At 44.6% G+C, this 27,462-nt stretch overlaps 1 protein-coding gene across 11 annotated transcripts in view; it reads left to right on the forward strand.

Moving 5' to 3' along the window:
- magi1b (membrane associated guanylate kinase, WW and PDZ domain containing 1b) overlaps window positions 1-27,462 on the forward strand; it is a 679,590-nt gene that overhangs the window by 270,233 nt on the left and 381,895 nt on the right. Inside the window, exon 1 of one of the 11 annotated variants that reach the window (XM_072472325.1) lies at window positions 24,867-24,885. The exons of the other annotated variants lie outside the window; for them this stretch is intronic. The gene's annotated coding sequence lies outside the window, so the exon portion shown is untranslated. Of the gene's footprint in view, window positions 1-24,866; window positions 24,886-27,462 lie in introns of those variants that run through there. 11 annotated transcript variants of the gene reach the window in all.

The following is a 27,462-nucleotide window of genomic DNA, read 5'->3' on the forward strand; positions in this document are numbered from 1 at the left end:
CACCCCCGGGACACATTCCTCTATTCTCATTGCCATTACCTTGGCCAGGATCTTGGCATCTACATTTAGGAGGGAAATAGGTCTATAGGACCCGCATTGTAGCGGGTCCTTTTCCTTTTTCAAGAGAAGCGATATCGTTGCTTCAGACATAGCCGGGGGCAGTTGTCCCCTTTCCTTTGCCTCATTAAAGGTCCTCGTCAATACCGGGGCGAGCAAGTCCACATATTTTCTATAGAATTCGACTGGGAATCCATCCGGTCCCGGGGCCTTTCCTGCCTGCATGCTCCTAATTCCTTTCACCACTTCTTCTACCTCGATCTGTGCTCCCAGTCCCACCCTTTCCTGCTCTTCCACCTTGGGAAATTCCAGCCGATCCAAGAAGCCCATCATCCTCTCCCTCCCATCCGGGGGTTGAGCTTCATATAATTTTTTATAAAATGTCTTGAACACTCCATTCACTCTCTCCGCTCCCCGCTCCATCTCTCCTTCCTCATCCCTCACTCCCCCTATTTCCCTCGCTGCTCCCCTTTTCCTCAATTGGTGTGCCAGCAACCTGCTCGCCTTCTCCCCATATTCGTACTGTACACCCTGTGCCTTCTTCCATTGTGCCTCTGCAGTGCCCGTAGTCAGCAAGTCAAATTCTACATGTAGCCTTTGCCTTTCCCTGTACAGTCCCTCCTCCGGTGCTTCCGCATATTGTCTGTCCACCCTCAAAAGTTCTTGCAGCAACCGCTCCCGTTCCTTACTCTCCTGCTTCCCTTTATGTGCCCTTATTGATATCAGCTCCCCTCTAACCACCGCCTTCAGCGCCTCCCAGACCACTCCCACCTGGACCTCCCCATTATCATTGAGTTCCAAGTACTTTTCAATGCACCCCCTCACCCTTAGACACACACCCTCATCTGCCATTAGTCCCATGTCCATTCTCCAGGGTGGGCGCCCTCCTGTTTCCTCCCCTATCTCCAAGTCTACCCAGTGTGGAGCGTGGTCCGAAATGGCTATAGCCGTATACTCCGTTCCCCTCACCTTCGGGATCAACGCCCTTCCCAGCACAAAAAAGTCTATTCGCGAGTAGACTTTATGGACATAGGAGAAAAACGAGAACTCCTTACTCCTAGGTCTGCTAAATCTCCACGGGTCTACACCTCCCATCTGCTCCATAAAATCTTTAAGTACCTTGGCTGCTGCCGGCCTCCTTCCAGTCCTGGACTACGACCTATCCAGCCCTGGTTCCAACACCGTATTAAAATCTCCCCCCATTATCAGCTTTCCCATCTCTAGGTCCGGAATGCGTCCTAGCATCCGCCTCATAAAATTGGCATCATCCCAGTTCGGGGCATATAGGTTTACCAAAACCACCGTCTCCCCCTGTAGTTTGCCACTCACCATCACGTATCTGCCCCCGTTATCCGCCACTATAGTCTTTGCCTCGAACATTACCCGCTTCCCCACTAATATAGCCACCCCCCTGTTTTTCGCATCTAGCCCCGAATGGAACACCTGCCCCACCCATCCTTTGCGTAGCCTAACCTGGTCTATCAGTTTCAGGTGCGTTTCCTGTAACATAACCACATCTGCCTTAAGTTTCTTAAGGTGTGCGAGTACCCGTGCCCTCTTTATCGGCCCGTTCAGCCCTCTCACATTCCACGTGATCAGCCGGGTTGGGGGGCTTCCTACCCCCCCCCCCCCCCTTGTCGATTAGCCATCCCCTTTTTCCAGCTCCTCACCCGGTTCCCACGCAGCTGTATCTCCCCCAGGCGGTGCCCCCCCCGCCCATCCCCTCCCATACCAGCTCCCCCCTCTCCCCAGCAGCAGCAACCCAGTAATTCCCCCCTCCCACCCCTCCCGCTAGATCCCCCGCTAGCATAATTACTCCCCCCATGTTGCTCCCAGAAGTCAGCAAACTCTGGCCGACCTCGGCTTCCCCCCCGTGACCTCGGCTCGCACAGTGCGACGCCCCCTCCTTCCTGCTTCTCTATTCCCGCCATGATTATCATAGCGCGGGAACCAAGCCCGCACTTCTCCCTTGGCCCCGCCCCCAATGGCCAACGCCCCATCTCCTCCACCTCCCCTTCTCCCCCCATCACCACCTGTGGAAGAGAGAAAAGTTACCACATCGCAGGATTAGTACATAAAACTCCTCTTTCCCCCCTTTTTAACCCCCCTCTTCGCCCCCCACATTCGCCCCACCACTTTGTTCAAACGTTCTTTTTAATAACCCACTCATTCCAGTTTTTCTTCCACAATAAAGGTCCACGCTTCATCCGCCGTCTCAAAGTTGTGGTGCCTCCCTCGATATGTGACCCACAGTCTTGCCGGTTGCAGCATTCCAAATTTTATCTTCTTTTTATGAAGCACCGCCTTGGCCCGATTAAAGCTCGCCCTCCTTCTCACCACCTCCGCACTCCAGTCTTGATAAACGCGGATCACTGCGTTCTCCCATTTACTGCTCCGAGTTTTCTTTGCCCATCTAAGGACAATTTCTCTATCCTTAAAACGGAGGAATCTCACCACTATGGCTCTGGGAATTTCTCCTGCTCTCGGTCCTCGCGCCATCACTCGGTATGCTCCCTCCACCTCCAACGGACCTGCCGGGGCCTCCGCTCCCATTAACGAGTGCAGCATCGTGCTCACATATGCCCCGACGTCCGCTCCCTCCGCACCTTCAGGAAGACCAAGAATCCTCAGGTTGTTCCTCCTTGCGTTGTTCTCCAGTGCCTCCAACCTTTCCACACATCGTTTCTGATGTGCCTCATGCGTCTCCGTCTTCACCACCAGGCCCTGTATGTCGTCCTCATTCTCGGCTGCCTTTGCCTTCACGACCCGAAGCTCCCGCTCCTGGGTCTTTTGTTCCTCCTTTAGCCCTTCGATCGCCTGTAGTATCGGGGCCAACAGCTCTTTCTTCATTTCCTTTTTGAGCTCTTCCACACAGCATTTCAAGAACTCTTGTTGTTCAGGGCCCCATGTTAAACTGCCACCTTCCGACGCCATCTTGGTTTTTGCTTGCCTTCCTTGCCGCTGTTCTAAAGGATCCACTGCAATCCGGCCACTTTCTCCTCCTTTTTTCATCCGCATCCAGGGGGGATTCCCTTCTGGTTTACCGCACAGTGTTTTTAGCTGTCAAAATTGCCGTTGGGGCTCCTATCAAGAGCCCAAAAGTCCGTTTCACCGGGAGCTGCCGAAACGTGCGACTCAGCTGGTCATCGCCGCACCCGGAAGTCCGACAATAAGCGATTATTATCATTATATTATTAAAATGAATAAAATTGTTACTCCAGTCAGCTGCATAGACTATCAACACCTAATGGATGTCCAAGTTGTTATAATGGTTTTCTTAATGCTCTTAGTACATATTGCCTATCTTGACAACAGCATCTACAGACATGGCTCGTAGAGTGTGGATAGTTGCCAGGTCCGTTCAATGCTCACAAGTGGAAAGGAGAATGTGAAATCAAGGAAACCTAAATGGTAAGATTCTTGACAAAGTGGAAGAACAGAGAGGTTTAGAGGTGCATACATACAGACCTTGTTGATTACATCTTTGTTCACCTCTGTAATTCCTTTTCTTATTCAGCATCCATTTTGCCTTTGTGAGTTTCATTGGGATGTTTATTTGTTCAGCACCATTCAGTATAAAAATGCACATTGTTGCTTAGGAAGTAGATTCCAAGTTAAAAGCTAAGTCCAGGTGGGAAAATTAGAAATTATGGTCATCCCTGAACTGCTGCAAACTCAAAACTTCATGCCAAGAAAGGTAACTGGTATAATGTAGAATGCAAATTTACCTCTGGGAGAGGAAGAAACATTTCCTCCATAAATTAAATTTACGTAAGGGCGGTACAGTGGCACAGTAGTGGGGAATTTGCACTTTCTCCCCGTGTCTGTGTGGGTTTTCACCGGGTGCTCCAGTTTCCTCCTATTGTCCAAAGATGTTCAGGTTAGGTGTATTGACGATACTAAATTGGCCTTTAGTATCGAAAAGGTTAGGTAGGGTTACGGGACTAGGGCGGGGGATTGGTCCTAGGTATCGTGTTCTTTCGGAAGCTCGGTGCAGGCTGGATGGGCCGAATGGCCTCCTTCTGCACTGCAGGGATTATATGCTACTCAAAACCTCCCCTGCAGTTGGACCCAGCTTTTAGAATGTGTGCGCGTATGTTTCCCCCCCCTTTAACTTCCATAATTGACGCAGACTGCAAACGGCTGTTTTCATCAAACTACTTTTCATTAATGGAATGTGTCCAGCCAATTGCACTTGTACTGAATGGCACACTTGGCCATTTCAGAGGTCTGTGGATCTGGAATCAAGTTTAGGCCAGACTGTGCAAGGATGGCAGATTTCCCTAAAAGGGCATTAATAAACCAGATGGGTTTTTATGGCAATCATTAGACTTCTGTCGCAGTGGGATTCGAACCCAGGTTCCCAGAGCATTACCTGGGTCTCTGGATTACTAGTCCAGTGACAATACCACTATGCCACCACCTCCACACTGGGTTAAATAGCTGGCTTTTAAAGCAGACCAAGGCAGGCGAGCAGCACGGTTCAATTCCTGTACCAGCCTCCCCGAACAGGCGCCGGAATGTGGCGACTAGGGGCTTTTCACAGTAACTTCATTGAAGCCTACTTGTGACAATAAGCGATTTTCATTTCATTTCCCCTTGCTGTAGTGACTGCCATTTACACACTCGGTACTTATTAGGCAAAGTGGTGGACTCAGTAAAGCAGAACAATTACTAACAGAGGAAACTTACATTCGGCTGTCATTTTGACTGGGTGTGAATGAGTTGAGATTGCTATACAATGAGCCGGTAGAGACTATCCCCTGATAACAGGGAAAACCTGCAGTCAGAACGACGAATTCGAAACTTGATTTTGTTGTTGATCCCCACACTCGATCTATAGTTGTATTGAGGCTTTTGAGTAAGTGCACTGTTCAGTTCTCTGGCATGTACAAATGTTCTGTGCTGCAATCTTAAAGTGACATTAATAGGACAAATTTTACCCTGGCAAATACTAAAGAGCTGCTTGTAGTGAAAGCAGTTTCACAACTATAAGTAGTAGTTCTATTTATTGAGTGCCCTTAACTTGGGAAAACATCCATGGAACAAAATATGCTACAATATTGTACTGAGGAGGAATCAGTCAATAAACACTTTAATAGAAAACTATTTGAAAATTGATCTGCACATTTTGACAGATACATTAAAATTAATGGATATGCTCAAGCAAAGAAAAAAAATGGTGATCAGTTTGAAAGATTCACATGAAGAGTTTTAAGAGCTTCCCTCTCTATCTATTTGCCTGTTTTTGTGTACGCATGTGTATTAAAATCTTAGGTCTGCATGTATTTACTGTTGATTTTTCTCAACCCTAATGTTCTAAATCCATTCTTACAACATTAAAGTGCTCAACTGTAATTACACCCCCCCCCCCCCACAATGGAGGCACTAAGAAAGCACCCATACCAGCCTCCCCGAACAGGCGCCGGAATGTGGCGACTAGGGGCTTTTCACAGTAACTTAATTTGAAGCCTACTTGTGACAATAAGCGATTTTCATTTAATTTCATTTCATTTATATAGCATCTTTCATGATGTCCGGACCTGCATTTATATATCACCTTTCATGAAATCTGCCCTCCTAAAGCATTTTACAGCCAATGACGTATGTCTTGAAATCTAGTCACTGTTGTAATGTGCAGGAAACGGTGGTTAGCACTGCTGCCTCACCGCGCCAGGACCCGGGTTCATTTCCGGCGTTGGGTGACCGTCTGTGTGGAGTTTGTATGTTCGACCTGTGTCTGTATGGGTTTCCTCTGGGTGCGCCAGTTTCCTCCCCAATCCAAAGATGTGAAGGTTAGGTGGATTGGACTTGATCAATGTGTGGGGTCACAAGGATAGGACGGGGGCTGGGCTTAGGTCGAGTGCTCGTTTGGAGGGTCGGTGCAGACTTAATGGGCCAAATGGCCACCTTCTGAATTATAAGGATTCTATGAAATGTGCACTGCAAGTTCTCATGAACAACGATGTGAGTAAATATTCTGTTTTAATGAGATTGGTTGTGGCATAAATGTTAGTCACGACACCAGGAAGAACTCCACTACCCTTCTTTGAATAGTGATCTTAGGCCTTTTACATTCACCTGGGAGACCAAGACCTAGATTTAGTGATTCACCCAAAATACATATGAATTAACAATGAGAATGTGTGTACAAAGTAAGGATGGAATTCTCAGGAACTGAAGACCATGGAGTTAAAATTCCCACATTTAACTGATGATGTAAGCACAGGATTTTTAACCGAAGGATTCAAATAAATAAGAGTGTTGCTTTAAGGCTTTTTGCACTAATCTTGGTGTTTCAATGTTGCCTTCAGCAGAAAGGTCTACTATTGGGTAAGCAATAGTTGATCAATCAAAGTCTGTCAGCACCTTACTGCCAGATCCATGTTGGTTTAGAATCCCACCGAGCAAGATTGTTTTGTCGCAATTGATCCCAAAGAATGCAAGTCATTTTTCCTTAGTTCCTGCCATTAACCAAGAAAACAAAATAAAATAGTTTTGTGATGAGTGCGAGACAAGAACAGCCTACCCATCGACTCGTCAAACACAGCATAGGATTTTTATAGCTTTAAAAAAAACCTGCCCTCCGTCTCTGGGCTGTAATTGAATACAATGCTACTGAATATAACAAAAAAAAGGAGACAGAGTATAATCTTACACGGTATGATTAATACCTCATTTGATTGATTTTTTGCTATTTGAACTGCACTCACTAATTTGACTTGAAAGTTGCTTCTCTGTTCCAATCTTGTAAAAAAAATCAAATTAACTTACTTCCAACAGACAGCAGCATATAGAGTGTGTCCATTCCTAACTTCTTAAACCTCCTGTTATAAAATTAGATAGATGCCCAAGAAAAGGGGGAATTCCAAACAATCATTGGCACTTTTTAATTGCCAGATGCTTATCATTACACAGTCTACTGGTATAATTTGTATCCAGCAGATTAAGTTAAGAGTTTATGGCAAACTAAAGCCTATGAATCATAAGGAGATTTGGTTACATCTTGTGATTTTTTTTTGCCTTTGGTTGGGGTTTCAACTCATTAACTTTTACTTGGCTTGAAAGGCCTGTGGAGCATATGAACCCTCCTCGTCCAATGCACTCCATTCCTGTAACAGCCTCCCCGAACAGGCGCCGGAATGTGGCGACTAGGTGCTTTTCACAGTAACTTCATTTGAAGCCTACTTGTGGCAATAAGCAATTTTCATTTCATTTCATTTTACTAATTTAAAACATAAAATAGACTGATCACAAGCAAACAGTAATCTAGAGGCGAGTTTGTTAAGACTCCATGCAGTGCATTTACACCTTTCAAATGAGGGATTGCAAGAGCCCATTGACCAAGACACACTTCTGGAATAAGTACTTATTTCTAGGTGCCTTTACGTCTGTGGGTCCACTGGTTCCAGATTTAGGAGAACATCATTAATGTGCTAGTTCCCCCATTTTTACCTTTACATAGAAAAATATAATCCCCCCCTGACAGAAACTTTAAAAGATAAATTTGTGGGTATGAGGTATTGCTAATCCCTGAAATCTGGTTTTGTTTACAGGATAAAAGTTAACAATTTGAGGAAAATTTGCATTTGAGCCTTAGCATGAAGTTTATTTTATACTGATTCCAGAATATTAATATGAAATAACTGGTTTCAAATATTTACATTACTAAATCTAGCTCTTTCATATTAAAACCTATTGACTATGGGGTGAGATTCTAGATTTAAAAAAAGCTGGATTTAGCAATGCAAATATCAGAAGCTGGGTCATGACAGTAGGAATCTGAATTTGAGCTGCTTTTGTTACATACAAGCTCCATGCTGAGAGTGCTATTCCATAATACACAAGTCCCGACAAGCTTGCGGCAATTCTAAGGTAAATTTGCCAGGATTTCCCTGCTGGGAGGATCTTGCTGCAGAGTGGGTTTTCCTGCAACACCACTGGACGTGGAGAACTTTACCTCAAAAATAAAGCCTGCCGTGCAAGGCCCACATGTTGGGCTTCCAGCATTTATTTTTAAAAAACATTTGGAGTACCCAATTAATTTTTTCTCAATTAAGGGGCAATTTAGCGCGGCCAATCCATCTACCCTGCACATCTTTGGGTTGTGGGGGTGAAACCCACACAAACACGAGGACAATGTGTAAACTCTTCACGGACAGTGACCCAGAGCCGGGATCGAACCTTGGACCTCGGCGCAATGAGGCATCAGTGCTAACCACTACGCCACCATGCTGCCCTTTTCTGGCATTTCTAACATGGTTATTCTATGGTATTAAAACAACTTCAAAGAATGCCATAAAATTGCTTTACAAATGCTACTTTCCATGTTTGAACATAGAATTTACAGGCAGGAGGCCATTCTGCCCATCGAGTCTGCGCCGCCCTTAGAAAGAGCACCCTACCTAAGTCCACGCCTCCGCCTTATCCCAGTAACCCTAGCTAAGCATTTGGACAATAAGAGGCAATTTCACATGGCCAATCCAACTAACCTGCTTGGGAACCTGAATTGTAGCTCCAGTATACAGGAGGTTGAGAGTAGTGAGGTCATGAGTAGGGTTTCAAAGTTGCAGGAGTGTACCGGCAGGCAGGAAGGTGGTTTAAAGTGTGTCTTTTTCAATGCCAGGAGCATCCGGAATAAGGTGGGTGAACTTGCGGCATGGGTTGGTACCTGGGACTTCGATGTTGTGGCCATTTCGGAGGGACAGGAATGGTTGTTGCAGGTGCCGGGATTTAGATATTTCAGTAAGCTCAGGGAAGGTGGTAAAAGAGGGGGAGGGGTGGCATTGTTAGTCAAGGACAGTATTACGGTGGCAGAAAGGACGTTTGATGAGGACTCGTCTACTGAGGTAGTATGGGCTGAGGTTAGAAACAGGAAAGGAGAGGTCACCCAGTTAGGGGTTTTCCATAGGCCTCCGAAGAGTTCCAGAGATGTAGACGAGAGGATTGCAAAGATGATTCTGGATAGGAGTGAAAGCAACAGGGTAGTTGTTATGGGGGACTTTAACTTTCCAAATATTGACTGGAAACGCTATAGTTCGAGTACATTAGATGGGTCCGTTTTTGTCCAATGTGTGCAGGAGGATTTCCTGACACTGTATGTAGATAGGCCAACGAGAGGCGAGGCCATATTGGATTTGGTACTGGGTAATGAACCAGGACAGGTGTTGGATTTGGAGGTAGGTGAGCACTTTGGTGATAGTGACCACAATTCGATTACGTTTACTTTGGTGATGGAAAGGGATAGGTATATACCGCAGGGCAAGAGTTATATCTGGGGGAAAGGCAATTATGATGCGATGAGGCAAGACTTAGGCTACATCGGATGGAGAGGAAAACTGCAGGGGATGGGCACAATGGAAATGTGGAGCTTGTTCAAGGAACAGCTACTGCGTGTCCTTCATAAGTGTGTACCGGTCAGGCAGGGAGGAAGTGGTCGAGTGAGGGAACCGTGGTTTACTAAAGCAGTGGAAACACTTGTCAAGAGGAAGAAGGAGACTTATGTAAAGATAAGTCTTGAAGGTTCAGTTAGGGCGCTCGAGAGCTACAAGTTAGCTAGGAAGGACCTAAAGAGAGAGCTAAGAAGAGCCAGGAGGGGACATGAGAAGTCTTTGGCAGGTAGGATCAAGGATAACCCTAAAGCTTTCTATAGATATGTCAGGAATAAAAGAATGACTAGGGTAAGAGTAGGGCCAGTCAAGGACAATAGTGGGAAGTTGTGCTTGGAGTCCGAGGAGATAGGAGAGGTGCTAAATGAATATTTTTCGTCAGTATTCACACAGGAAAAAGACAATGTTGTCGAGGAGAATACTGAGATTCAGGCTACTAGACTAGAAGGGCTTGAGGTTCATAAGGAGGAGGTGTTAGCAATTCTGGAAAGTGTGAAAATAGATAAGTCACCTGGGCCGGATGGGATTTATCCTAGGATTCTCTGGGAAGCTAGGGAGGAGATTGCTGAACCTTTGGCCTTGATCTTTAAGTCATCTTTGTCTACAGGAATAGTGCCAGAAGACTGGAGGATAGCAAATGTTGTCCCCTTGTTCAAGAAGGGGGGTAGAGATAACCCCGGTAACTATAGACCAGTGAGCCTTACTTCTGTTGTGGGAAAAATCTTGGAAAGGTTTATAAGAGATAGGACGTAGAACCATCTGGAAAGGAATAATTTGATTAGAGATAGTCAACACGCTTTTGTGAAGGGTAGGTCGTGCCTCACAAACCTTATAGAGTTCTTTGAGAAGGTGACCAAACAGGTGGATGAGGGTAAAGCAGTTGATGTGGTGTATATGGATTTCAGTAAAGCGTTTGATAAAGTTCCCCATGGTAGGCTACTGCAGAAAATACGGAGGCATGGGATTCAGGGTGATTTAGCAGTTGGATCAGAAATTGGCCAGCTGGAAGAAGACAAAGGGTGGTGGTTGATGGGAAATGTTCAGACTGGAGTCCAGTTACTAGTGGTGTACCACAAGGATCTGTTTTGGGGCCACTGCTGTTTGTCATTTTTATAAATGACCTGGAGGAGGGCATAGAAGGATGGGTGAGTAAATTTGCAGATGACACTAAAGTCGGTGGAGTTGTGGACAGTGCGGAAGGATGTTACAAGTTACAGAGGGACATAGATAAGCTGCAGCGCTGGGCTGAGAGGTGGCAAATGGAGTTTAATGCAGAAAAGTGTGAGGTGATTCATTTTGGAAGGAATAACAGGAAGACTGAGTACTGGGCTAATGGTAAGATTCTTGGCAGTGTGGATGAGCAGAGAGATCTCGGTGTCCATGTACATAGATCCCTGAAAGTTGCCACCCAGGTTGAGAGGGTTGTTAAGAAGGCGTACGGTGTGTTAGCTTTTATTGGTAGTGGGATTGAGTTTCGGAGCCATGAGGTCATGTTGCAGCTATACAACACTCTGGTGCGGCCGCATTTGGAGTATTGCGTGCAATTCTGGTCGCCACATTATAGGAAGGATGTGGAAGCATTGGAAAGGGTGCAGAGGAGATTTACCAGAATGTTGTCTGGTATGGAGGGAAGATCTTATGAGGAAAGGCTGAGGGACTTGAGGCTGTTTTTGTTCGAGAGAAGAAGGTTAAGAGGTGACTTAATTGAGGCATACAAGATGATCAGAGGATTGGATAGGGTGGACAGTGAGAGCCTTTTTCCTCGGATGGTGATGTCTAGCACGAGGGGACATAGCTTTAAATTGAGGGGAGATAGATATAAGACAGATGTCAGAGGTAGGTTCTTTACTCAGAGAGTAGTAAGGGTGTGGAATGCCCTGCCTGCAACAGTAGTGGACTCGCCAACACGAAGGACATTCAAATGGTCATTGGAGAGATGTATGGACAATAAGGGAATAGTGTAGATGGGCTTTAGAGTGGTTTCACAGGTCGGCGCAGCATCGAGGGCCGAAGGGCCTGTACTGCGCTGTAATGTTCTATGTTCTTTGGACTGTGGGGGGAAACCGGCGCACCCGGAGGATACCCGCGCAGACACGCGGAGAAAGTGCAAACTCCACACTGACAGTCACTCGAGGCCAAAATTGAACCCGGTCCCTGGAGCTGAGAGCAGTGCTAACCACTGTGCCACCATGTGCTTGTGTCCAAATAATGGCCGCAATTTCGATCTTGCGTTATGTTTCACTTCAAGAAATGGCCCTTATTGCCTCAGGATCCAGATGCTCCAGAAGTCATTATATGAGACACTTACCAGCAGTGCTAAAGCAACTTTTAAAGATAATATTATGTTGTGTGTTACGATATTGTAGAGAATACATCAGATACCAGACTCTTTCTGATTGTGGTTTGCTCTACCTCTGGTGGCATCCCCTAAAAACCCTTTAAAGTTTGCTCTTTGACACAGGTGCAAAATTCACTTACATTGGTGATGTGCCAGCAGTGGTAGGGTAACTGTGGTGCCCCTGGTGCCCTGTCAATACCAATGCAATGAATCCCCTTTTACTCGTGGTTTCCAACCTTATTCTGGCAGTTGTTTGGTATTGAAGGTGCACAGAACCAGTGTACACAAAGTGTTTCATTTGTCCCTGCAAGTGAAATGAATGGCCTCAGTCATACATGACCAGAAAGACAGCTGTATACATCTCCAACAGCAATGTTTTTATTACCAACAGTGTGCTATTGCCTCCAGTCACTCTGAAATGAGTTCTTCAGGTAGATTTCTCTGTGACCCCTTGCAACAAACCCCCCTCCCCCGCGCACCCTTGATGTGAAGTTCAACAATATGTGCTGTTTTATTTAAATTAGCTTAATGTGCCGTGAATGTGACTTAACAGTGTAACAATTGAACTGTGAGGAAAGACTATGCAAGGATTTGTAGTCGAGGACAAAGTTGGGGGATGGTGGAAGAGAGTCACTCCGAAAGCTAGTGACATCGAAACAAACCTGTTGGACTTTAACCTGGTGTTGTAAAACTTCTTACTAATAAATCCAGAAAGGATTTTGGGAGAAACGCCTTTACCCGGAGTGTGGATCATGATATCTCAAGGAGCAATTAAGATGAATAGGGCCGATACATTTCAAGAGAAGCTAGGTAAATACATGAGGTAGGAAAGAATAGAAGGTTCTGTTGATAGGGTTAGATAAAAAGGACTGGAGGAGCCCCGTGTGGAGTATAAACACTGGCCTGAACGATTTGAGCTGAATGGCCGATTTGTATGCTGGAAACTGTGCAATTCCTTATAAAGCAAGCCTCTGTGCAAAAATACAGTTGGAAAGATTTGGATCTTATAGCCCATAAAAATGTTATTGCTTTGCGCTGCAGGTTCTTTTGTTACGTGGGTGCCATTTTGTTTGTTGACTGGAGAGATCCCACAATGAGATGGCTAACCTGTTAATCAGTGGTGTTGGCCCAGTTTGACAGTGAATGCAAGAATGTCCAAATGTTGTTACTCCACCTATAAAGACCTGAAAATCAATAAACATTTTGACTTACTTGAAATATATGTTAATACATCCTTAAAGATCTCATTCTAAATTGTAGCACAAAATAGTTGTCTTTTTGTTGTAACTCAGATAGCCAGCTGGTCAGTGAAACTTGTTTTTTTATAGCTTATAAGCTTTAATTTGCGGAGACACGCGTTGCTCACTTCCAACCAAGAATCGCACAATCACCCTGTATCCACATATATGATCAAAGGTGAGTCCCTGACTAATTACACCACCTGATTGTAATTGATCAACAATTTACATCCTGTTGGGACTCATTTTCACACTTTTTATTTAATAAAAAATGTGTAAGGTGAATTTGTCACTTCTGATTCTTGTCTTTCAAAATGAAAAGTTTGAATCTGTTAAAGTCTGGTCCTTCTGCACCTCCAGTAATAAATGTATGTTTCGCACACGCGCGACTCACTGTGAACATATTATGCACAGTACACTAGGATAGAGCACCCTCTTGTGGCCAGAGTTTTGACATGTAATTTTTACTCGTAAAATGAACATACAATGGGAGCTCATTCATTTGGAAAGTTTACCATGTTCCGAAGTAAATTCTTTTTAAAAATAAATTTAAAGTACCCAATTCATTTTTTTTTCCAATTAAGGGTCAATTTGGCATGGGCAATTCACCTACCCTGCACATCTTTGGGTTGTGGGGGCGAGACTCATGCAGAAACAGAGAGAATGTGTAAACTCCACCTGGACAGTGACCCGGGTCCGGGATCCTCGGTGCCGTGATGCAGCAATGCTAACCACCGGGCCACCGTGCCGCCCTCAAAGTAAAATCTTAACAGTCTTCAATGAGGCATTCGAAAAAACATTAATTTTGTAGTTGCATAAAAGTTGTATTTGAACATTAAAATTTCATTTTTCAGCACAACTACTGGTATGGATTGGTTAGACTGCAATTTGAAAGTCAGGCAATATTTCAGATACGTTTCATTCTCAATGATTTTAACAAGAAAGAAGGGGGAAGAAAAGGGACCTTCACAATGTTTCTATGAAGGGCAAATCATGTTTGACTAATTTGCTAGAGTTCTTGGAAGATGGAATAAGCAAAGTGGATAATGGGGATCCTGTAGGTGTTGTATACCTGGACTGGAAGGTGTTTGATAAGGTGCGCACAGAAGGTTAATTCACAAGGTGAGATCACATAGGATTAGCCGTAAGTTATTACCTTGGATAGAAGACTGACTGATGGACAGAGGACAGAGAGTCGGGATCAATGGATCTTTTTCTGGATGGCAAGATGCAACTCGTGATCTATATTAACGACTTGGATACAGGGATAGAAGGTTCTGTAACCAAATTGGCAAATGACACAAAAATAGGTGGAACAGTAAGGTGCAATGAGGAAATAAGAACCTTACAAATGGATAGGTTAGGAGAATGGGCCAAAATGTGGCAGATGGCGTTTAACGTAGATAAGTGTGAGGTCCTGCATTTTGGTCGAAAAAATGGAACGGTAACTTATTTTTTAAATGGGGAGAGACTTCGGGGTGCTTTGATGCAGTGGGATCTGGGTATCCTCGTGCATGGGTCACAGAAACTAAGAATGCAGGTGCAGCAGATAATAAGGAAAGCAAATGGAATGTTGGCATTTATAGCAATAGGAACTGAGTATAAAGGAAAGGAAGTGTTGTTGCAACTTTACAAGGCATTGGTAAGACCGCACATGGAGTATTGTGCACAGTTTTAGTCCCCTTATTTGAGGAAAGATGCAGTGGCATTGGATGCAGTTCAGAGGAGGTTCACTAGATTGATTCCAGAGATGAGGGGTTTGTCGTATGAGGAGAGATTGACCAGTTAGGCCTATGCTGTCTCGAGTTTAGAAGAATGAGGGGAGATCAAATCGAGGTATACAAGATGCTAAAAGGTATATATAACGTAGATGTGGAGTGGATGCTTCCTCTTGTGGGACATTCTAGAATCAGAGATCATAGTCTTTAGGATAAGAGGTAGCAAATTTAAAACAGAGTTGAGGAGAAACTACTTCTCCCAAAGAGTTGTGAATCTGTGGATTTTGCTACCCCAGAGTTTGATGGATGTAGGGGCAGTGAGTAAATTTAAGGAGGAGTTAGACAGATTTTTAATTGGTAATGGTTGAAGAGCTATGGAGAACGGGCAGAATGGTGGAGTTGAGGCCAGGATGAGATCAGCCATGATCACATTGCGGGTGTTGGGCCCGGGAGGCTAAATTGCCTACTTCTGTTTCTAGGTCATGTGATCGAGGGAGGAGATGCTCTGGCTGATTTTGCAATCCAGTTCTTGGTCTGTAACATTGTAGGTAAGAGATGAGGAACATGTCAGCCATGATAGAATGGTGGACGATGGACCAAATGGCCTAATTCTGCTCCAATATCTTATGAACAATGATACAAAGTTATGTCATTTCAACTTGACGTTCAATAGCAAAAATAACCAGAAAACAAGCACCTGTAGGATGGTATTATGTCCTGACTCTCAACTGATTGTCTTTGTACATTTGGTGTACCAGTGGGCCTTGCCCTTTTAGTGGGTAGCACAGTGGTTAGCACAGTTGCTTCACAGCTCCAGGGTCCCAGGTTGGATTCCCGGCTTGGGTGACTGTCTGTGCGGAGTCTGCACGTTCTCCCGTGTCTGGGTGGGTTTCCTCCGGGTGCTCTGGTTTCCTCCCACAGTCCAACGTTGTGGATTAGCCAGATTAAATGGATTAGCCATGCTAAATTGCCTTTAGTTTCCAAAAATGTTTGGGGATAGGGTGGAAGTGTGGGCTTGGGTAGGATGCTCTTTCCAAGGGCAGGTGCAGACTCGATGGGCCGAATGGCCTCCTTCTGCACTGTAAACTCTATGATTCTGTGAAATGGGGGCTAACAACGACATGGAGCCGTGCTTAGAATGTTGTCTAAACTACCTCCAAATCCTCAGAATGGACACCACTACCGGACTCTAGATAAATTTTGCAGAGGAAAATGCAGTTATCTGGACCCCCAAGCTAGAACCACCAAAAGAACTCCCCCTCCATTGCCCCCACATGGAATTCAGAATCTTGAACCACCCCAGTACTTTTTCAGTATTAGCTGCCCAGTCTGTCTGCCTCTCTCTGAAGAAAAGCCCTATGAACCCTTGGGGCATTGCCCAAATGAAGGAAACTATCCTTTTATTAACTCTAGCAAATAAAGATTTGGGGCGAAAATTGGGGAGACACTGGAACAGAAATAAATGGGAGGACATTAATTTTAACAGCCTGAACCCTGCACGCCAAGGATAGGAGGAGGTTATCCCACTTCTGCAAGCCAGATTTAACCTTATTTACAGACTAGCATGATTTAATTTATGAAATAAAGCCCAATTGTGGGCCTTGCGGTTTCCCAAATAACAAAAGCGAGGTCTGCTAAGGCGAAAAGACAACATCCCCAGATTGGCTCCCCTCCCTGGGGGATTCACCAGAAAGTATTCGCTCTTACCAAATTCAACTTATACCCCGAGAAGGAGCCAAAACACCCAAGTAGCTTCATTATCTTATCCATGGTGGAGACTGGGTCCGGATATAAAGAAGCAAATCATCTGCATACAAGGACAGCCTATGCTCCCTTCCTCCCCCGCTTTAACCCCCTCCATTCCGTGAAAGATCAGACCAGTAGTTCAATGGCCAAAGCAAACTGAAGCGGAGACAGTGGACAACCATGCCTCATACCCCTATCTAACCGAGCTCAAGGCATTTGTGCGAACACTTGTGGGAGCCCCATACAAAAGACGAATCCAAGAAATAAACTTTGGCCCAAAACCAAACCTCCCAAGGATCTCAAATAGATACCCCCACTTGACCTTATCAAATGCTTTTTCAGCATCCATTAAGACAATCACCTCTCTGGTTCAGGTGCTGAAGAGGGGGAAAGGACGATATTTAATAATTGACGTAGTGCCGACCCTTGATAAAGCCTGTCTATTCTTCCGAGATCACCCCTGGAAGACCAGGCTCCAACCACATTGCCAACACTTTAAGCCAGCAATTTGGCATCAGCATTCAACAATTAGATAGGCCAATGCGATCCACATTCTGTAAGGTCCTTATCCTTCTTCAAAATCAGGGAAATAGAGGACTGTGTCAATGTAACTGGCAATACTCCCTGGGATAAGGAATTGTTAAAACACGTCCAATATCGGTGGGACCAACTACCCCACAAATTTCTTATACAATTCAATGGGAAATCCACCTGGCCCAGGAGCTTTACACAACTGCATTAAACCAATATATTTCATAATCTTCTTACCCAATGAGGATTCCTATTCTTCCCTTCTCTCCCTCTCCACCATCCAAAAACTGCATCGTGGGCAACCTCTCCTCTGGGATTCCGATCTATACAGATTTTGATAAAAGGCTTCAACGCAGCATTAACCTTCGATGGGGTGGCAACCAACCTGCCACCCAAGTCCCTGCAAAATCTCACAGGTGGCAGCCTATCCCTGTACCCCATCTAACCTTTAGACACTAAGGGGCAATTTAGCATGGTCAATCCACCTGACCTGCACATCTTCGGACTGTGGGAGGAAACCGGACCACCCGGAAGAAACCCATGCAGACATGGGGAGAAAGTGCAATCTCCACACAAGCAGTCACCCAAGGCCGGAATTGAACCCGGGTCCCTGGTGCTGTGAGGTAGCAGTGCTAACCACTGTGCCACCTTCCATGCCACCTGTGCCGAGTAGCAGCTCAAATTGGGTCTTCAACCTTTTTCCTACTCACCGGCAACTCTGGTGTAGGGGCAAGCAAGTACTGGAAGTCCAGCTCAAAGTTGGAATCCGCCAGCCTCTGCCAATCCACCCTCCCAATCCGTTCTTTGTGTGACTTGTAGGAAATTATCTCCCCCCAATGACCGCCTTAAGGGCCTCCCACAATATAGAAGGTGAGATAGACTCCTCTTATTAAATGTAATGTACTCCCCAATGGCGAAGGCTATGCACTTTCAAAATCCATTGTCTGCCAGCAACGTGTGTCCAATCTCCATGGTTGGTGTTGAGAGGGACCTGGCTCTAACACAAAATCCACAAAATGTGGGGCATGATCTGAGGTACCAATTGCCTCTTCACCCCAGGAAAGAGAGACCTATCCACCACAAAAAAGTAAGTCCGAGAATAAACCTGATGGACATGGGAGTACAGAGGAAAGTCTTAACACGCTGTTGCAAAAAATGCCACGGATCTGCACCACTGCCCCCCCCCCCCTGCGAAATCCGTGCCATAAAAGTCAATAATGTCTTTGCTATCACTGATTGAATCAGAGACTTAGGGCTAGATCGGTCCAGTCAAGGATCTAAAACACAATTTAAGACTCTTTCTTTTTCTCTCTCTCTCTCTCTCTTCCCCTCACCCCCCCTCTCTCTCTCTCTTTAGGGGCTGGTTTAGCACAGTGGGATAAACAGCTGACTTGTAATGCAGAACAATGCCAGCAGCGCGGGTTCAATTCCCGAACTGGCTTCCCCGAACAGGCGCCGGAATGTGGCGACTAGGGGCTTTTCACAGTAACTTCATTGAAGCCTACTTGTGACAATAAGCAATTATTATTATTATTATTAAATTACTGGTGTAAGTCCAAGCCAGAAATAGAAGCCAGCAGTTTGTTTATAAAAGGCATATCATCCCAATTTGGAGCATAAACATTAACTAGGACCACCGAGGAGCCCACCAAACATCCACAAATAATCATATGCCTCCTGTGGGTCACCTAAGATCTTAGCAGCTGAAAAAGGAACTCTTTTATTAATCAAAACTCCAGCCTCCCGGGCCCTGCCATAGAAACCCGAGTGGAATACTTGTCCCACCCATACCTTCGGTAACCTTGTCTCTTCCCTGACCCGCAAACTGGTCTCCTGCAGAAACACCAGCATTCAAACTTTTCAGGTGAGCAATATTATCGTTTTTTATTAGACACCTCATCTCTGTCCTCATTTGCAGAAGAACCGACGTATGGTCTCACCCTCTGGGGAGCAGGTGCCTGCCCAATCTTGTCTTCTACTGTGGCTGCTGGGTACTTGTATCTAATATCTCACTCAGTACGGATCCTGCTTCTAAACTATGCACCCTGTCAGTTTCTGAGCAGGTTCCTGTAAATTTGAGAGGGAATTATGGCGTTTCTTCACCAGCAGTCTCAGTCTTTCCTCCTCTAACACTGCTTTTGAGGCTGAAGGGAACACAGGATGTGTATGTTTAGACATCTGCAGCTTGTAAATCAAAAGAACCTATGGATGAGGTGGAGGTGGGATATAAATGAGGATTAGATATAAGAATGCCGCCGTCTTCACTGGTTTTGCTAGTGCACCGCTGGCTGTGGCCTCTGTAATAATTCTGAGTGCCATTGGGGTGACAACATTCAGCCGCTCCTGCCCTTTGGCTTCCTCCCACTGCCTGCGATTATGCACCAACAGCCTGCTAGAAAGAGTGATGGATATCAATGAGTGAGATGCAAGCTGGTTGGGTGATAAGTCTGCCATGTTTGAAAAGCAGGCAGTGCGTGCAAGCTGGGCAATGTGGGTGTGAGATTAACAGCAGTGCCAAGTGTTTGAGGGTGAGGTGAAGCTATGAATGTGAGGTAGATGTCTTAATTATAGAGATTGTTGAAGGGTGAGTGTTGAGGATGGTGAATTGAGTGGGGTGTGTGAGGCAAGTCATTCAGTTTTAAGGACATGACATTTAAAAATATATTGACTGATCTTGATCATTTGTGAGGTCATTAAATTTCTTCCTGCGCTGCATCCAGGTCCTCGGGGATAGATTGCTCCCACGGCCATGACCAAGTTTGTCCCTTTCAAGGCTCTCTCTCATGTCTGCCTCCTGAAACAAAACTTCCAGTGCTGCATCAGAGAATGTTGGAGCACACTCTCTCCCTTGCAGTCACTCTTTATGTAGGGCAGACTGTCTTCTCCAGCTCCTTCAAGTACTTGCTGAAACCAGAATGCAGCTCGCCTTTAAAAGGTGCAGGGTAGCTCTAAGTGGTACTCTCCCCTTGAATGATCTTGGACCAGCTAATCAGGAGTGCAACCACTGAGCAATGAGTTTCAAACTGGGCTGCATGCTGCTAGAATTTCCATGAACAGGCAGCATCAGAAGAAATGGTTACAGGTTAATCCTGCATTGCAAATCCCTCACTCATTTTCTGGGATAGTCATATTTTGCTGCTCATATGTCTGAGCTGTTGAGGTTGTAGATAAAGCTTACATCATCCTGAAGTACACAGATGAAGATTGCTTAGAATTCTGAAGCTATCTTTATATTCGAAAGAAGTTGACGATGGCGGATTGGTGAAGGAAATGGCTGGGCAGAACCAATGGGCAAGCAGGGATAAACTGCAGAGGCATATGTCTGAAGCGAGTGCAGATTTGTTCAATGTTGCATCAAGTGTTCTGTCTTATTTTAGTTATGACGGGCAGAAAACACAAACCATGAGTCACCAGATTAAAGAAATTTACCCCGTCAATCTCATTGTTTGTGGCAGTCTCTTGTTGCATTTATAGCTTGCTTTAATATTGACCTTAGTTAATGCAGACTCCAAGAGGCAGGTGTGGAAGATTGGCTCCTGGCATTTACATTGTAAAATCAAGGTCTCTTGTCTTAGCAGCAAACTGGTAGACCCAGTTGTTGAGGGCCGGAAGCTGCTGCCAGATTTAGTCATGAAAATGCTGGGAGTTGGCTCGAGGACATTAATTTCCTCGAATCCAAATTTAAGCCAGGATGATCAAGTGTGGGCCCATAACAGTGATGCTGTTGAGGTACAGTGGGGATGGGCTGCACAATGTGATGTTAAACAACTGAAGTAAAGAGATGATTAAAAGAATTACATTGACATGGGGGGAATCCATTCCTCTAATCCCTTGCCCATGTTATCTTTCCATCTGTTATTCCCAGGTTAGAATTGACACTGACTGAATTATTTTTTTAAAAATTACAAAACAAAGCTAATCCTAGTTGCCATGGCATGTAATAAAGTTTCAGACGCTGGAACCAGGCAAATATAAATGCACCATACAGTGTGGTTGTGCATTGCCAGTGGGGCTGTTTATCATCCAGGGAGAGCTGTACAATTAGTTTAGCCAACAGCAACACAACTCGGGGCCAACCAGCATCCAATCATTTCACTGGGGATAAATCCTGATAGAAATTCAGACAGCTAGAGAAAAGCACTCACTTCAATTGTTTGTGAAAAGGGAAGAGCATGAAATTACTTCCCTCCCATCTGCCATTGGCCCATTGTAGGATTTGCAGAGCTAATTAGAGACATTTGTTTTAGCTTCGCGAGGCCCAACCACCTCCAATGTAATTAGGCCTCAGTAACCAAATGTTTAATGTGGAGGTGGCAGATGGCAGCCTGTCGTTTTCACAGTAAAATACAGTCAGTCAGTTATTTCAGTGAAAACTGTGGGCTAGATTTTCTTTGTTGGCTTCTGAACCCTGCTATCAGACTAAAATCTGGGTCAGAAGTCTGTACTGTGTGGGAAATTCTCACTCAAAAGTAATTTTCCTGGGGTAATTAATTAATTGCCAGAGGGCAGGCACACCATTGAATTAGGTATGGTGGGCAGGATCTCGAAGCTGGAGGGCCAATCAGAGACCTTTCATCTTGAAAGGAGCTGCTGGCTTTAATGCAAGGTGAATGGGAGAGAGGGTGTGTCAAAATGGAGGGCTTTTTAAAACTTGAATTAAAAATTGACTTTGTGCAGCCAGGCCATCATTGTGAGGTTGGGGGATGATTGTGGTTGGGGGTGGCTTCTACAGGGTTGGCTGCTGCAGCATCCAGGTGAGCAGGGACTCCAGTCCTGGACCATTGGCCTCTACCTTGGTCTGTTGCAATTCAACTGGCTCCTGAGAGTATTTGGAGGCTGACTGGAAAATCTCTGTTGGCCTCCTTTAATTGACCTTAATGAACCAATAACGTCCGGGCAGATAGCCATGTCCTCCCCGCATGTCCCCTCTCTTCTCATTAATGGCCCCGCGGTGGGATGAAGCTGGGAATCCACAGGTGGATCGGCGCTGCTGTTTTTTAATGCCGGCCCACCACCTAGCCTGCAGCGTCTCAGAATCAACCCTGTGTTTTGGGTCAGCCTTTGTGTTCTATATAGCTAACATCATGCAAATGCCAATAACTTTTGATTGTTGCCCTAAAAGGTTTGTAATCCTACACTCCTGAATGCCCCCTTTTTGTTTCAATGAATTGGTTTCCCGAATTATAAATCTTTACTCTACCTTTACTCCAGGGTAGATTAAATCAAGAGGTGAACATCTGAACTGGATGGATCGTGACCTTTTACGTGAACAGTTACTCTGTGTGCCAATTTTACCCTGTGGCTACAGGAAATCCCCAAAGTTGGGCAAAGTCCATGCACATCAATGATGCCAAAATCACATGGCTGGGTCAGAGTGCAGGCCTAGAATGTCCAGAACTGGGCTGCCAGCAGCTGTTCTAATGTTTCTGGATGTTGACACTTTGCCTCCGGGTCAGCTGCACAGGTTCTGTACTGTTAAAACCCAGAGGCATTGTGATATAAATGTGGTGCAAGAATCAATCATCTAAGGTCAGTTGTCGCTATGCTGGTAATTATTCTCTAATGCCAATCAACTACATATGGCCTAATTAAACAAACAGGCATTTTACAATTCTCTCCTTGCTTTGGGGAGTACTGAAGTATTTGAAATGCTGTGCTGGTAGCATTAGAGTGAATAATTCTTATTTTCTATCACCTAATGTCTCCTGCCTGGAGAGTTGGTATGGAGTAAGAATCCACACAATGCACACCATAATACCTGCAAAGCAAGCTGCAGCTAAAACCTCTAAACCTGGACAAATGATAGAGGTCATTATGTATAAATTGTGCCGAGTGACTTGATATCTTTAATAAATTGATAAGGACATTTACTTTCTCCAGCTTCAACATTGTGGAATTAGATTCAGTTTTCTCAGTCAGCTTTTTCAAATTGCATTTTACCAGCTTTCTTTCCTCACTGAAGTCGTACATCAAGATCCCCCAAACCGTAATCTGAATGTTAATTGGAAAAACTATATACTTAGTAAGCAGTTGTTGGTTTATGGAATTGCAGTGACAAATAAGTAGGGATGGGGTAATTCATGGTATCTGCGTGTATAAATCACATGTATTGGTCCTGGTCACAGTCACGATATGGAACACATTCTTTCGGAACAATGTATAAATGAATATTCTACATAGTTCACTGGTAAGGCTCCAGAACATAATTTTGTACGAAGTATGGTTTGGTTTTGATTCCATGCCACCATGCTCCCACAACCATAAGCACCCTCTCTCTCTCTCTCTCTCTCTCTCTCACTCTCTCTCTCTCTCTCCCCCCCCCCCCCCCCCCTCCCCTCCCCATTACTGTCTTTTCCCCTGATGATGGGATGTAAGTTATCCTCTGTTGTGATATGCCTTTAAGGGATTGTAGCATGACATACTTCTTTCTTGCGAAGTCATGTTACAATCCCTTAAGGCAAGTTACAACATCCTCTTTACCTTGTCCAAACAGCTTTACTTCATTTCTGAAAATAACACAAGGAGTGTCATCTACTCTTCAGCGCCATTTATGAATGTAACTCCTGCTGGTGCCTGACCCCCAAATTGGACATTTTGATGCATTTAAAGGTACTGTATGCAGGGACGTTTTAAAGAAGATTTTGAAGGTGGGGAAAATAAAGGGATTTGGAAAGAAAGACGGACTTCCTTTTATATAGTGCTTTTGATATTCTAAGGCACTTTATAGTCAGTAATGTTACTTGTGAAATATACATTATTGTAAAATTGGAAATGTGGAATGATTATGTTCACAGCAAGGCCCCACAAATTACAGTTTGACAACAATCAGTTAATCTATTCATCATACTCCCCTTCAAAATCATGCCATGTGTCTTTTACTTTCATCTGCAAGTGTAGATTAATCTTCTGTTTAATGTTTCACCTGAAAGTTGGCACCTTTGACAGTGCAGGCCTCTCTCAGTAATGCACTGGTATGTAAACTTTGATTATGTGCTCATGTTTCTGGAGTGAGTCTTAAATCCTCAAGCTTCAAACTCCAGGGTGAAGCTGCTGTCACTTCATCACAGCTGCCACAGAAAGTTCTTAAATGTAGGACAAGGTGGTTGAAACTTTTGTCGCTAATGCTGAGGAGTAGCACACCTACACAGTGGACCAGAGTTGGCGGACATAGGGCTACAGGAGATGCAAAGGTATCTCTTAACTAGCATTAAACTACACATTGTAAATGAATTGTATCAAATTGTCTCAGTTACCTTTAAGACCCAAGTAGGGTCACAGTATTAGCTGATGCAACCCTCTACATTCACACTCTGATGGGAACATTATAAATTATATGTGATGAGGCGTTGTCAAAGGCATGAAGACTCTGTTGGAGATCGAACATAGTGGGTGGTCCAAGCAACCAATTTAAATTTCACCAGTGGCAGTAGTCAAGTGTGGCTGGTTTCGCAAGCGGAGATTGTTCTGCTGATGCCCACGATTGTACCCCAACTCCAAGCATCAAAATGGAATGATGCCTTTAGCTTCACTGATACGAGATTTTTCCTGTTCCACATCAGCTAACCTTTCTGAGTGGGATGGCCAAGTTTGTTCCAATTTGTGGTTGGATGCTTGGACTGAGTTTTGGTTGCTTCTCGACTGTCGGTTACGCCCAATAGAAACTGTTTGGAGACTGCCCAAGCTGGTTTTCCTTTGGCTCATATAGCCAGGAGGAGGAGAGAATTGGCTAGACTCCAACTCCAAAGTGAAAATGATTGATCAAAATCATAGCACCACATCTCTCTACACTCCCAGTTGGAGACTTGCATATGCCGATCTTTGCCATATTGCTGAATGGGCTAGTCTGACAGAGAGTGCAACTTTCATAGGTAAGAGAAGAAAATATAATTAACTGACAAAAGTAAATATGTATTTTGTGTTTTGTTGTTGGCTGCAGAGACTGAACTATGATTGCCTATGCAAGTAATCCTCCGTTCCTATTATGAAATTCAACAGCTGAGTAAGTGTGAAAGAAAGACTGAACTTGAAACAAAATAATAGCATAGCCCATCTGTCAGAAATGAGCTGAGGAAATTCCAAATTACTTTGCATTTAATTGAATCTTTTTGGTAAGATTTGGCAAGAGAGTGTTGGTCAAGGTACAGGGAGAATACTCTGCTCCTCTTTCTGCAGTTGCATGGGATGTACAAAATCCACCTGAACTATCAGGAAAGCTGATTAAAGCATCTCACCAGAAAAATTATATTTTGACAGCACCTCACTTCTTCAGTACTGCATGGACTCGGGTATTAGCCTAGATGGATCGGATTTGTTTAGTGCCACGTGTACCGAGGAACAGTGAAAAGTATTTTTCTGCGAGCAGCTCAACAGATCATTAAGTACATGGGAAGAAAAGGGAATAAAAGAAAATACATAATAGGGCAACACAAGGTATACAATGTAACTACATAAGCATCGGCATCGGATGAAGCATACAGGGTTTAGTGTTAATGAGGTCAGTCCATAAGAGGGTTATTTAGGAGTCTGGTAACAGCGGGGAAGAAGCTGTTTTTGAGTCTGTTCGTGCGTGTTCTCAGACTTCTGTATCTCCTGCCCGATGGAAGAAGTTGGAAGAGTGAGTAAGCCGGGTGGGAGGGGTCTTTGATTATGCTGCCCACTTTCCCCAGGCAGCGGGAGGTGTAAATGGAGTCAGTGGATGGGAGGCAGGTTTGTGTGATGGACTGGGCGGTGTTCACGACTCTTTGAAGTTTCTTGCAGTCCTGGGCCGAGCAGTTGCCATACCAGGCTGTGATGCAGCCAGATAGGATGCTTTCTTTGGTGCATCTGTAAAAGTTGGTAAGGGTTAATGTGAACATGCCGAATTTCCTTAGTTTCCTGAGGAGGAATAGGTGCTGTTGGTGGTAGCGTCGACGTGGGTGGACTAGGACAGATTTTTGGAGATGTGCACCCCGAGGAATTTGAAACTGCTAACCATCTCCACCTCAGGCCCCGTTCGTTGATGCTTCAGATTGTGTGCTCAAGTCATAGAGCAGGGTTTAAACCCACTATTTTCTCAGCCCAAGGTGAGTACGTCACCATTGCTTCATGTTAACAAACACATTTACTTATACTATGGGGGAGACAATGGCATTGTGGTAATGCCATTGAACTAGTACTGCAGGGACCTAGATTACTGCTTTGGGGACATGGGTTCAAATCCCACCACAGCAGCTGGTGGAATGTAAATTCATGAATGAATCTGGAATGTAAAGCTAGTCTCGGTAATTGTGAAAAATTCACTTGGAACAAAATCTGAATTCTCACTGTGCTATTTTTAAAGGATCGGCTTGCAGACGACAAAGTTACAAAGACACGAGAGTTTTATTGGAAAGGTGTTCGACAGGTTACTAGGATAGGCTGCCTGTTTGCCTGTGCAAAATGGCTGATGATCTCATCAGTACGTCATGTGATTGGACTCTTCAAGTGACCTTGTTCCTGCTAGGATCAAATATGAATACATAACTCCCTTTTAACATTCGAGGTTTCTGCAATGAAACACAACATAACGTTTACAATCACAATTTACAATATGAATAATTAATAAGCACAACAGATATTTCAGAGGATGTAGATTTCTGTGTGGTTGTCGGCGAACCTCAGGCATCTCTTTTTTTTGTTGACTGCAATCTCTGGTGTTTTTGGTTCAGTTTCGGCGTCATCCATAGTTGTTTCAACCGGAGTCTACGTTGTGTTCGGAGGTTAACTCGGTGTTGAAGTGTCCTCAACTGGGGTCTTGTCTTCTGCAGTTGTTTCTGGTTTGTCAGGTTCCCAGGAATGCCCAGGTATTCACTTGGTACAGATTGTCGTGGACTCTCGGTTGATCGTCTCTGGCAAACTAGTTCTAGTTGCTAAAAGTTGATCAGTGTTTCTTCTCCACCCTCCATCATCCCAAGTTTGAGTGGTGTCAGAGACCGGCTGTCTCTGTTCTAAAGCGATGGCAGATATCCACTTCTCACTGGTAGTGTAAATCCTTGCCAGTACTTCCTGAAATTTCTGAAAAACACGGCATTTAGCCCAATTCTCATGTCATAAACCTAACTTTGCTGTTTCCTCTCAACAATTTATCTTGTCTTGGGCGGCTTGAGCAAATCAAACACTGTCCATAACTAATGTTTATCATGAGTAATGCCAGAGAACTTTGGGTAGTCGAATGTGTTGTATGTCAGCATGAATTGGCGTAGCCACTCAGACAATGATCTTTGCTCATGAGTTACCTTCAATGATTGCATCATTGTCTGAACAAATCTTTCAGCCGGCCATTTGTGGCAGGATGATAAGGAGCAGATAAAATGTGTTGGCATTCCATTCTCCTTTAGATAATTCGTAACTTCTTGCGAAGTGAACAGTGGTTCATTGTCACTAACAGGGTAACCAATTCTTGCAAAAATCTCACTCAGTCTTCCTAT

Source organism: Scyliorhinus torazame, chromosome 13 (assembly GCF_047496885.1).
Source record: "Scyliorhinus torazame isolate Kashiwa2021f chromosome 13, sScyTor2.1, whole genome shotgun sequence".
NCBI lineage: Eukaryota > Metazoa > Chordata > Chondrichthyes > Carcharhiniformes > Scyliorhinidae > Scyliorhinus > Scyliorhinus torazame.